Genomic DNA, 13546 nt, shown 5'->3' with positions numbered 1-13546 from the left:
TGTAATTATCACTGGGTGAGGTACGAGAAACATGTTATATGTATCTGGTGCAGAACAAATGATTGCACTGCATTAGATATGGGTCTGCGGCTCCCATGTTTGTCTGGTCTCTCACTCGGTGATAATCATACTTTTACAGTGTTCTATAATTTATTTACATGCATGAAACCTATGGTAACCTCTTAAAGTAAATTTTGGCTAATTCAAGTATTATGTTTTATAAAACCTATGAGCAGATGGTATTGTGTAGGTGGGGGGTGGGGGTACTGTTGTAGAACCTGGTGGTGCCCTACTAATCCCAAGCATGTCATTTTAGACATGGATGGAAAAAATAGATATCACCTCTCTAATGGTGTTTACACTTTTTTATAAAATTTGTTCATGTTAGTGGCAATGAATCCCATAAATGCAACACGTTTCACGCACACATGCTGAAAACGTGCGTATGCTTGAAATGGGTTGCCTTTATGGGATCACTAAAAAAAAAAACCTTAAATGCAACACATTTCGAGCACAGTAAGGCTACATTCACACTACTGTTGCGCCCAGTCAAAAACAGCCGTCATTACCCGCTATTATCCCCGGCGGCTCACACTACAGTGTCATAATCCCATTTATGCAACACGTTTCACACATATGCTGAAAAAGCGCGTATGCCTGAAATGGGTTGCATTTATGGGATCGGTACAAAAAAAATCCCTTTAAATGCAACACCTTTCGAGCACACGCTCCTTCACAATAAGGCTACATTCACACTACCGTTGCGCCCAGTTAAGAACGGCCGTCAAACACCCACTATTTGCAATGAATCGCATAAGTGCAACATGTTTCATGCAGACATGCTGAAAAAGTGCGTATGCTTGAAACGGGTTGCAGTTATGGGATCAGTAGTAAAAAAAAAAAAAAAAAAAATCCCTTTTAAATGCAACACATTTCTAGAAAACGCTCTTTGACAGTAAAGTGTGCATGCTTGAAACGCATTGCATTTGGAATTTTTCTTTCTTTCTGAATGACTATAAAACTCCCATTTGCCACGTGTGTGAAGCTCGTGTTTTTTTTTGTTTGTTTTTTTGACGGGGGAAAACCGTGTGCTCAAAATGCGGCGCATCCATGGAACATATGTGTTGCCACTCGGAAAAAGAGAAACAAAAAATTGCACATGCAACACGTTTCTAGCATGCATTTTTTTTTTTTTTTTTTTTTACTGTAGCATTTATGGGATTATTGTACTTAAAGGAGTACTCTGCTGGAAAATATTAATTTATATAATATATATTCAACTGGTGCCAGAAAGTTACAGATTTGTAAATTACTTCTATTAAAAAAATCTTTACCCTTCCAGTACTTTTTAGCAGCTGTATGCTACAGAGAAAATTATTTTTTTTAAATTTCTTTTTGTGCTCTCTGCTGACACCTGATGCCCATATCAGGAACTGTCCAGAGCAGGAGAAAATCCCCATAGCAAACCTATGCTGCTCTGGACAGTGCCTGACATGGACAGAGGTGTCAGCAGAGAGCACTGTGGACAAGACAAAAAGGTTTAACAAGAAAAGCATTTCCTCTGTAGCATACAGCTGCTAAAAAGTACTGGAAGGGTAAAGATTTTTTAATAGAAGTCATTTACAAATCTGTTTAACTTTCTGGCACCAGTTGATTTTAAAAATGTTTTCCACCGGAGTACCCCTTTTTTTGAAAGTATGCACTCTCTTTCCGTGAAGAAAAAGTGCTCAAAATGCGTTGCGTTTATGGAATTTTACAGTGTGTTTCAAGCACATTTTTTTTCTCCGGTGCGTTGCCACTCGCAAGTAGATAAATAAACTTCATGGAAGTTTTTATACACCATCGGACACTAGCTATATCCCTAAGCGGTCAGCATGCTATGACACATATCTGTAGCAGTGTTTCCCAACCAGGGTGCCTCCAGCTGTTGCAAAACTACAACTCTCAGCATGCCCGGACAGCCAAAGGCTGTCCGGGCATGCTGGAAGTTGTAGTTTTGCAGCAGCTGGAGGCACACTGGTTGGGAAACACTGCTCTAGAGATTGGTGTTGTCATTGGCTTGACTCCCTACCCCCACGAATACTGTCTTGAGTCTTAAAGTTTGCACACATTTATAGTTGTCTGTACACTGAATGACCGGTTTAAAATTGAACAAAAAAATTAAATTAAAATTAATAAAAAAAAAATTTTACCCACAAATGAGCCCCCAAGAATGATCCAAAGTGCCAATATCAGCTATTGTGTGGCCGACATATCCCAAGCAGCCTTGGATGTTGGATCAAGGTTGTGATAAAGTGTAACGGGGACCAGTGATCACTTTCATGCTGCCTGAACCACGAATGATCAGATGGGTCCCCGGTGGCTTCTCCCCGCCCCACCAGCCTTGCTCAATCTCTCCATTTGTGTGAGTGGAGACCTCTATTAACAAAGGCTAGTGTGTCGGGGGGAAAAGCCACTGCAGACCGTTCCATTCACTCGCGGTTCGGGCAGCATGAAAGCCATGACAGGTTCCCTTTAATGTGCTGCGGCCGTATTTTTTCCTGTTCAGAGAACAAATTCCTCACGAGCCAAAATCCTAATAGACAAGATTTTTATAGCGGCAAGATCATAGGAAAACAGTAAAGGGCTATACCCATCTCTGACCCATATAAATGTCCCCACCCTAGAGGTCCCACCTATCATCAGTCTGGAGGGGGGGGGGGGGGGGATTATGCCATTCATGTAGTTCCTATTTAATGGGATTTGTGCAAATTGTGTAGCTCCCTCTTTTTGTTTTGTTTTGTTGCAGTAAACAGGTGATGAGGAGCCCTCAGTCAGAACATAGGTGGGACCTGTATCTAGGATAGACATATATGGCATATACCCAGTTTAAACCATACCGAAGGGGTGTTAAAGGGGTACTCCACTGGATTTTTTTTTTTTTAATCTACTGGTTCCAGAAAGTTAAACAGATTTGTAAATTACTTCTATTTAAAAATCTTAATCCTTCCAGTACTTATCAGCTGCTGTATGCCCCAGAGGAAGCTGTGCAGTTCTTTCCAGTCTGACCACAGTGCTCTCTGCTGCCACCTCTGTCCATATCAGGAACTGTCCAGAGCAGGAGCTAATCGCCATAGCAAACCTCTCCTGCTCTGGACAGTTCCTGACATGGACAGAGGTGTCAGCAGAGAGCACTGCTCAGACTGGAAATAACTACTTCCACTGGAGCAAACAGCAGCTGATGAGTTTTGGAAGGATTAAGATTATTAAATAGAAGTAATTTACCAATCTGTTTAACTTTCTGGCACCAGTTCACTTGAAAACATTTTTTTAATTTTTTTAAATCAACTGGTTCCAGAAATTTAAACAGATTTGTAAATTATTTCTATTTAAAATTTTTTTAATCCTTCCGGTACTTATCAGCTGCTGTATGCTCCACCGGGAGTTCTGTAACTCTTTCCAGTCTGACCACAGTGCTCTCTGCTGACACCTCTGTCCATGTCAGGAATTGTCCAGAGCAGGATAGATTTGCTATGAGGATTTGCTCCTACTCTGGACAGTTCCTGACATGGACAGATGTGTCAGCAGAGAGCACTGTGCTCAGACTGGAAAGAACTACACAACTTTCTCTGGAGCCTACAGCAGCTGATAGGTACTAGAAGGATTAAGATTTTTAATAAGTAATTTACAAATCTGTTTAACTTTCTGGTACCAGTTGACACCAGTCAACGCAAGCGGAAATTCAGAAGTGTGAATGGGAGTGCAGAATCCCATAGAAGTCTATGGGCTTTAATTTGAGCCAGATTTCCGCAAGCGGAAGTTCTGCCATGTAAATAGACACTCAAAGGGGTACTCCGGCGGAAAACATTTTTTTTTATCAACTGGAGCCAGAAAGTTAAACAGATTTGTAAATTACTTCTCTTAAAAAAAAAAAAAATCTTTATCCTGCCAGTACTTATTAGCATCTGTATATTACAGAGAAAGTTCTTTTTTGTTTTTAGCTTTTTTTTTTTTTTCTTTCTTTTTGGATTTCTTTTTTCTGTCCACAGTGCTCTCTGCTAACACCTCTGTCCGTATCAGGAACTGTCCAGAGCAGGAGAGGTTTTCTATGGAGATTTGCTCCTGCTCTGAACAGTTCCTGATACGGACAGAGGTGTCAGCAGAGAGCACTGTGGACAGAAAAGAAATCCAAAAAGAAAAGAACTTTCTCTGTAGTATATAGCAGCCAATAAGTACTGGGACTATAAAGATTTTTTTAATAGAAGTAATTTACAAATCTGCTTAACTTTCTGGCACCAGTTGATTTAAAAAAAAGTTTTCCACCGGAGTACCCCTTTAAAAGGGTACTCTGGTGAAAACCTTTTTTCTTTTAAATCAACTGGTGGCAGAAAGTTAAACATATTTGTAAATTACTTCTATTAAAAAAAATCTTAATCCTTCCAGTACTTATTAGCTGCTGAATGCTACAGAGGAAATTCCTTTCTTTTTGGAACATTGATGACATCACGAGCACAGTGCTCTCTGCTGACATTTCTGTCCATTTTAGCAACCATGCATAGCAGATGTATGCTAAGGGCAGCATGGTGGCTCAGTGGTTAGCACTACTGCCTTGCAGTGCTGGGGACTTGGGTTCAAATCCCACTAAGGGCAACAATAAATAAAGCGTTATTGTTATTAAAATAACGTCAGCAGAGAGAACTGTGTTCGTGTGCTTCAAAGTTCTCCTTGTTTTAGGCTGTTTATAATAAAAGCCCACTTAATTTACGAAGTACCCATTGTCCCCACTTACTACTGATAATACCGCACCAGGTTTTCTCCAAGCATTTGCGGTCTAGAAATGGGAACAAAATGCACCCGCACATCAAGGACTACACCTGGCACCACATGTGCTGATATTTGGCGCTCTGGACTAAGAGTCACTGGTCTCTCCAGGAACAATCTGGTAATCTTATTAGAGCTTTTAAGAAATTAAAACAAAGTGTGAACAAACCTTTAATGTACAACGTTTCCGATCCCCAATGTTTTACCTGAATGTCACCGTTTCGGCGGTTACCCTCTTGTCTTTCATTTTGGCCACAGCTGCCTTGTGTTGAACAAATTTTCTGCGCATGCGGCAAAACCCGAACCCGACGGCTCGTCCCTTGACTGCTTTTGTCTGCATGAATTACCTAGTGCTCCAGGTGCCTGGAAAAGATGGATACAGATCTAGGAGGCCTAAGACTGTCATCCTGGACTTTTAAAGGCATCTGGATCACTTTGTACTCCACTGTAAAACATTTTTTTTTTTTTAAATCAACTGGTGCCAGAAATTTTAACAGATTTGTAAATTAAAAAAAATCTTAATCCTTCCACTACTTATCAGCTGCTGTATGCTATACAGGAAGTTCCTTTCTTTTTGAATTTCTTTTCTGTCTGACCACAGTGCTCTCTGCTGACGCCTCTGTCCATTTTAGGAACTGTCCAGAGTAGGAGAAAATCCCTAGAGGAAACCTTTCCTGCTCCGGACAGTTCCTGACATGGACAGAGGTGTCGGCAGAGAGCACTGTGGTCAGACAGAAAGGAAATTCAAAAAGAAAATAATTTTTTAAGTACTGGAAGGATTAATATATATTTTTTTTTTTATATAGAAGTAATTTACAAATCAGTTTTTCTGTTCTTTCTGGCACTAGTTGATTTAAAAAATAAAAAGTTTTCTAGTGGAGTACCCCTTTAAATCTGCATAAAATAGCGCTTTAAGGGTAGATTCACACACAACGACTCCGCTGTAGGTTTTGATACCATTGACTTCAATAGGTCTGAAGAAAATCTGCATACCTGCCACGGTTACATGTGAATGTTACCCCTAAAGTCCTCCAGATGCCTTCAAAAGTCCAGGGTGACAATCTTAGATCTGTGTCCCTTCTTTTGGAGCCCTTTGAATGCGGCTTTAATTTAGGCAGACTAAAGCAATCAATGGCCGAACCTTCAAGTTCGGGGTGCGGAAGCATTTACTATAGTTCGCTCAACACTATTCATAATTGTCATTGTTACATGCAACAGGTTAAGACAGTGTTTCCCAAGCAGGGTGCCTCCAGCTGTTGCAAAACTACAACTTCCAGCATGCCCAGACAGCCAAAGGCTGTCCGGGCATGCTGGGAGTTGTAGTTTTGCAACAGCTGGAGGCACCCTGCTTGGGAAACACTGTCTTAACATGTTGCATGTAAACATTTTAATAAATTGTCAATTAAATAATAGCATTTATTTGCACAAGAGGTTTACCTAGATAGCCGGGACAGCCACATGTGAGCTGATGTTTTAAGACATCAGGATGTAATTAAAGTTTTTTTTTTGTTTTATTTTCTGAATATGTAACTCTGTAAACTTGAAATTGACGTAACCCTTTTTTGTGTTCTGTCCCATTGATCTATCTACTTCAGTAATGGTAATACAGATGCCTGCTCTGGGCTTGCCATGGACCAGTGTTTCCTAACCAGGGTGCATCTAGCTGTTGCGAAACTACAACCCCCAGCATGCAAGGAGAGTCTTTGGCTGTCCAAACATAATGGGAGTTTGAGTGTGAGACAGCACAGGCTAGAAAGCAGCAAAGAATAAATAAATACAGTAACCATTCATAGCGCAACAGTACAAGATACAGCACCAGGTGTTCCTTTGCTATACATCACACCACATGCTACACCAACATTCCTGCACTCACACATTATAAAGCAAAGTCAAACAAGTATGTAAAAGTGACTGTCCCACCATAGATGTAAGGTTTTCCCTTTGGCTGTCTGAGCCTGCTGGGAGTTGTAGTGCACCACAGTACAGGCTAGAACGCAGCATAAAATAAATGAATACAATTACTGTACATAGTGCAGCAGCACAACAATACAGCACAGCTGTCTGTATGCTATACATTATACCACGTGCTACACTAACATTCCTGCACGCATTGTAAAGCAAAGTCAAACATATATCTAAAAGTGACTGTCCCACTAGACATAGATGCAGAGTGCAGTGTTTCCCAACCAGGGTCCCTCAGGCTGTTCCAAAACTACAACACCCAGCATGCCCGGGAAGCCTTTGGCTGTCCAAGCATGCTGGGAGTTGTAGTGGGACACAGCTCAGGCTGGAAAGCAACATACAATAAATAAATACAATAAACATACATAGTGCAATAGTACAAGATACAGCACCAGATGTCCCTTTGCTTTACAATGCTGGAATGTTAGTGTAGCATGTGGTATGTTGTATAGCAAACAAGTATCTAACAGTGATTGTCCAACCAGACATAGATGCAAAGTCTTCCATTAGTGCAGTGTTTCCCAACCAGGGTGCATCCGGCTGTTGCAAAACTACAACTCCCTGCATGCACGAACAGCCTTTGGCTGGCCGAGCATGCTGGGAGTTGTAGTGCGACACAGCCCAGGCTAGAAAGCAGCATGTAATCAATAAATAAATACATTAACCATACATAGTGCAATAATACAAGATACAGCACCAGATGTCCCTTTGCTATACATCATACCACATGCTACACTAACATTCCAGCAACCTAAAGCAAAGTCAAACAAGTATCTAACAGTGATTGTCCAACCAGACATAGATGCAAAGTCTTCCATTAGTGCAGGGTTTCCCAACCAGGGTGCCTCCGGCTGTTGCAAAACTACAACTCCCTGCATGCACGAACAGCCTTTGGCTGGCCGAGCATGCTGGGAGTTGTAGTGCGACACAGCCCAGGCTAGAAAGCAGCATGTAATCAATAAATAAATACATTAACCATACATAGTGCAATAATACAAGATACAGCACCAGATGTCCCTTTGCTATACATCATACCACATGCTACACTAACATTCCAGCAACCTAAAGCAAAGTCAAACAAGTATCTAACAGTGATTGTCCAACCAGACATAGATGCAAAGTCTTCCATTAGTGCAGGGTTTCCCAACCAGGGTGCCTCCGGCTGTTGCAAAACTACAACTCCCTGCATGCACGAACAGCCTTTGGCTGGCCGAGCATGCTGGGAGTTGTAGTGCGACACAGCCCAGGCTAGAAAGCAGCATGTAATCAACAAATAAATACATTAACCATACATAGTGCAATAATACAAGATACAGCAGCAGGTGTCCCTTAACTGTACATTAGAGATGAGCGAACTTACAGTAAATTCGATTTGTCACGAACTTCTCGGCTCGGCAGTTGATGACTTTTCCTGCATAAATTAGTTCAGCTTTCAGGTGCTCCGGTGGGCTGGAAAAGGTGGATACAGTCCTAGGAAAGAGTCTCCTAGGACTGTATCCACCTTTTCCAGCCCACCGGAGCACCTGAAAGCTGAACTAATTTATGCAGGAAAAGTCATCAACTGAAGAGCCGAGAAGTCCGTGACGAATCGAATTTACTGTAAGTTCGCTCATCTCTACTGTACATCACACCACATGCTACACTAACATTCCTGCACACATTATGAGGCAAAGTCAATCAAGTATCTAAAAGTGACTCTTACCAGACATAGATGCAAAGTTTTCCTTTAGCGCAGTGTTTCCAGCTGTTGCAAAACTACAACTCCCAGCATGCCCGGACAGCCGAAGGCTGTCCGGGCATGCTGGGAGTTGTAGTTTTGCAACAGCTGGAGGCACCCTGGTTGGGAAACACTGCTTTAGTGAGATAAATGTTCCCATGTCCTTGGTTTGGGGAGTTACTTATCATTTACCACAATATGAACAAATGGAGGTTCACTTGTGTTTAGGGGGAAGTACTGTGTCTTTGCATCGCACCGCATGCGCTGATCGTCCGCAATGTAAACAGGGATCCCGAAAACGGTGAAGGATCGAAAGATGAAGCTTTATTTACACACAACCACACCAACCCTGTAACAATTGTTACGTCGCTTTGCCAGTTTCATTTTGGTAAGCTGCCATGGCAAACCTAGAGCAAGCGGTTATGTGAGCAGAATTTGTTTTTTATTAAAAAAAATAAAAATTAAAATCATAAAAATTCCCCCTCCCAAAAAAAATAAAAATAAAAATTTATAAAATTTTTTAAAAATAATTTTATTGTGATAAACAATGTACACTAGTCAAATGGAGTGAAAAATAAAGTAAAAATATCTTAGTGCAGTGTTTCCCAACTAGGGCGCCTCCAGCTATTGCTGGGAGTTGTAGTTTTGCAACAGCTGGAGGCGCCCTAGTTGGGAAACACTTCTGTAGGGTAAGTGCGAGCTTAATATATAACTTTTCGAGTGTGACGACTCATGGATTGTTATTGATTGTACCCACAAATGAAGAAAAAATTAATATTTGTTAATATTCAATAGGATTTAATGGCTGAGAAAAATGTCTGTTTAAACACATGTACCTACAAAATAAACACGTTAAAAGTATTAAAAAAAAGTTTTTCAGTTTTTATTTTTGATGGTTCAACCTTATTAATAGTGTTATAACCTGTATGCTGATCAAAGAAAGAGGCAGAAGCCCAAGATGTGTTTATTTTTGCCTAATATAGTGCAGCATAGGCTATTATTAAAGAACTTAGAGGTTCTTGTGTATGTCTTGTGCTTACCTGTTTTGGCTGATGTGGCAGGCGTGAGATTGATTTATATTTCCCAGCTGAAAGTTTTTTTTTTGTTTTTTTTTCTAATGCTACCTACATTTGCCATGAATCTTCTGCCTTTTGTAGAGAGAGAGAGAGAGAGAGAGAGAGTGGAGTGTGGAGTGTGGAGTCTTATCACTGCAGTTCACCTAATGAGACCAAAATAATAACCCGGCTGGACTCCAGCAACCAGAAGCCTAAACAGGTGAGACTTCTAAGTTGGCTGGTGTCAGTTCACATTATGGAAATATTTATTTAAAAAAAAAAAAATCAAAACAATTTAAGTGCGTTATTTAACTGCGTATTTGAAAGTGGGCGGGCTCTTCTTGGCTGTCCGCAGAAGATTTTCCGCTGCAGAAAATCCGCCGCAGTCCCTACTGACTTCAATGAGGTTTGCAGCAGATTTTCCACAGCGTAAATTCCACTGCGGAAAATCTGTGGACAGCCAAGAAGAGACCGCCCACTTTCAAATACGCAGCGGGAAACCCGGAAAAAAATCCGCTTGTTTGAACGTACCCTTACTGCGTTTTTTTGGCAGTGTTTTTGTGATTTTCCAAAACTGCTGTCAAAATGACACGTTTTTACAACAATTTACGTAATTGCGGTAAGTAGCATCGTTCTGGCTGCAGTTTTGGAAAAATCTCTGTCTAAATGCAATGTGTGAGCACGTCCTCAAGGGAGGTGTAAAACTACTATATATTCTGATCCCATAGAGAGCAGCAGTATACAGATAGAGCTAGTAGAAGAGGTGTAAAACTACTTATAAATTATCACCAAAATTCCCACTTTGTATGCTGCCCTGTGAGTCCACCCCTCACATTATATATACAGTATATCCCATAAGTGAGTCCACCCCTCACATTATATATACAGTATCTCCCATAAGTGAGTCCACCCCTCACATTATATATACAGTATATCCCATAAGTGAGTCCACCCCTCACATTATATATACAGTATCTCCCATAATTGACCCCACCCCTCACATTATATATACAGTATCTCCCATAAGTGAGTCCACCCCTCACATTATATATACAGTATCTCACATAAGTGAGTCCACCCCTCACATTATATATACAGTATCTCCCATAAGTGAGTCCACCCCTCACATTATATATACAGTATATACCATAAGTGAGTCCACCCCTCACATTATATATACCATTGTTTCCCAACCTTTTTTGGGTCGGGGCACACCTCGGAAATTTTTTTTTTCCACGGGGCACCGCTACCGAGGTTGACGAGCAAGGAAAAAACGGTAAAAAACGCAATGCGCTATATCTATTTATCAGTGGTATGTAGTTTAAAGTGCTGATTTATACAGCAACTCACCAATGACGTCTTCTCTAATTTGCATCGTTGCCTTCTCTTCTCCATCTGGTCTGGGCCATCATCACGATTTCTTCCACACACAATTCTTCACCGTTAAACCTGCAAAACAAACCTATTAGGCGCCAAGCTTTTTTTCCTTTTTTTTTTACATGGGTGACAGAGGGGTGTAGAGGGGTGGACATGGTTGACAGAAGGGTTTAGAGGGGTGTAGAGGAGTGTACAGAGGGGTGTAGAGAAGCGTACATGGGTGACAGTGGTGTAGAGGAGTGTACATGGGTGACAGGGGGGATGTAGAGGAGCGCACATGGGTGACAGGGGGGTGTAGAGGAGCGTACATGGGTGACAGGGGTGTAGAGGAGCATACATGGGTGAAAGGGGTGTAGAGGAATGTACAAAGGGGTGTATAGGAGCGTACATGGGTGACGGGTGTAGAGGAGTGTACATGGGTGACAAAGGGGTGTAGAGAAGTGTACATGGGTGATAGATGGGTGTACATGGGTGACAGAGGGGTGTAGAGGAGTGTACATGGGTGACAGAGGGGTAGAGAGGAGTGTACATGGGTGACAAAGGGGTGTAGAGAAGTGTACATGGGTGACAGAGGGGTGTAGAGGAGTGTACATGGGTGACAGAGGGGTGTACATGGGTGACAGAGGGGTGTAGAGGAGTGTACATGGGTGACAGAGGGGTGTAGAGGAGTGTACATGGGTGACAGAGGAGTGTACATGGGTGGCAGAGGGGTACAGAGGGGTGTAGAGGGGTGTACATGGGTGACAGATGGGTGTAGAGGAGTGTACATGGGTGACAGAGGGGTGTAGAGGAGTGTACATGGGTGACAGGGGTGTAGAGGAGTGTATATGGGTGACAGGGGTGTAGAGGAGTGTACATGGGTGACAGAGGGGTATAGAGGAGTGTACATGGGTGAAAGAGGGGTGTAGAGGAGTGTACATGGGTGACAGGGGTATAGAGGAGTGTACATGGGTGACAGAGGGGTGTACATGGGTGACAGAGGGGTGTAGAGGAGTGTACATGGGTGACAGAGGGGTGTAGAGGAGTGTACATGGGTGGCAGAGGGGTACAGAGGAGTGTACATGGGTGACAGAGGGGTGTAGAGGGGTGTACATGGGTGACAGAGGGGTGTAGAGGAGTGCACATGGGTGACAGAGGGGTGTAGAGGAGTGTACATGGGTGACAGAGGGGTGTAGAGGAGTGTATATGGGTGACAGGGGTGTAGAGGAGTGTACATGGGTGACAGAGGGGTATAGAGGAGTGTACATGGGTGACAGAGGGGTGTAGAGGAGTGTACATGGGTGACAGGGGTATAGAGGAGTGTACATGGGTGACAGAGGGGTATAGAGGAGTGTACATGGGTGACAGAGGGGTATAGAGGAGTGTACATGGGTGACAGAGGGGTGTAGAGGAGTGTACATGGGTGACAGGGGTATAGAGGAGTGTACATGGGTGACAGAGGGGTATAGAGGAGTGTACATGGGTGACAGAGGGGTGTAGAGGAGTGTACATGGGTGACAGGGGTGTAGAGGAGTGTATATGGGTGACAGGGGTGTAGAGGAGTGTACATGGGTGACAGAGGGGTATAGAGGAGTGTACATGGGTGACAGAGGGGTGTAGAGGAGTGTACATGGGTGACAGGGGTATAGAGGAGTGTACATGGGTAACAGAGGGGTATAGAGGAGTGTACATGGGTGACAGAGGGGTATAGAGGAGTGTACATGGGTGACAGAGGGGTGTAGAGGAGTGTACATGGGTGACGGGTATAGAGGAGTGTACATGGGTGACAGAGGGGTATAGAGGAGTGTACATGGGTGACAGAGGGGTGTACATGGCTGACAGAGGGGTGTAGAGGAGTGTACATGGGTGACAGAGGGGTATAGAGGAGTGTACATGGGTGACAGAGGGGTATAGAGGAGTGTACATGGGTGACAGAGGGGGTATAGAGGAGTGTACATGCGTGACAGAGGGGTATAGAGGAGTGTACATGGGTGACAGAGGGGTATAGAGGAGTGTACATGGGTGACAGGGGTGTAGAGGAGTGTACATGGGTGACAGAGGGGTGTAGAGGAGTGTACATGGGTGGCAGAGGGGTATAGAGGAGTGTACATGGGTGACAGAGGGGTATAGAGGAGTGTACATGGGTGACAGAGGGGTATAGAGGAGTGTACATGGGTGACAGAGGGGTATAGAGGAGTGTACATGGGTGACAGAGGGGGTATAGAGGAGTGTACATGCGTGACAGAGGGGGTATAGAGGAGTGTACATGGGTGACAGAGGGGTATAGAGGAGTGTACATGGGTGACAGGGGTGTAGAGGAGTGTACATGGGTGACAGAGGGGTATAGAGGAGTGTACATGGGTGGCAGAGGGGTGTAGAGGAGTGTACATGGGTGGCAGAGGGGTATAGAGGAGTGTACATGGGTGACAGAGGGGTATAGAGGAGTGTACATGGGTGGCAGAGGGGTATAGAGGAGTGTACATGGGTGACAGAGGGGTATAGAGGAGTGTACATGGGTGACAGGGGTGTAGAGGAGTGTACATGGGTGACAGAGGGGTGTAGAGGAGTGTACATGGGTGACAGAGAGGTACAGAGGAGTGTACATGGGTGACAGAGGGTTGTAGAGAAGTGTACATGGGTGACAGAGGAGTGTACA

Source organism: Hyla sarda, chromosome 7 (genome assembly GCF_029499605.1).
Source record: "Hyla sarda isolate aHylSar1 chromosome 7, aHylSar1.hap1, whole genome shotgun sequence".
NCBI classification, from domain to species: domain Eukaryota; kingdom Metazoa; phylum Chordata; class Amphibia; order Anura; family Hylidae; genus Hyla; species Hyla sarda.
This window is presented reverse-complemented; position numbering follows the sequence as displayed.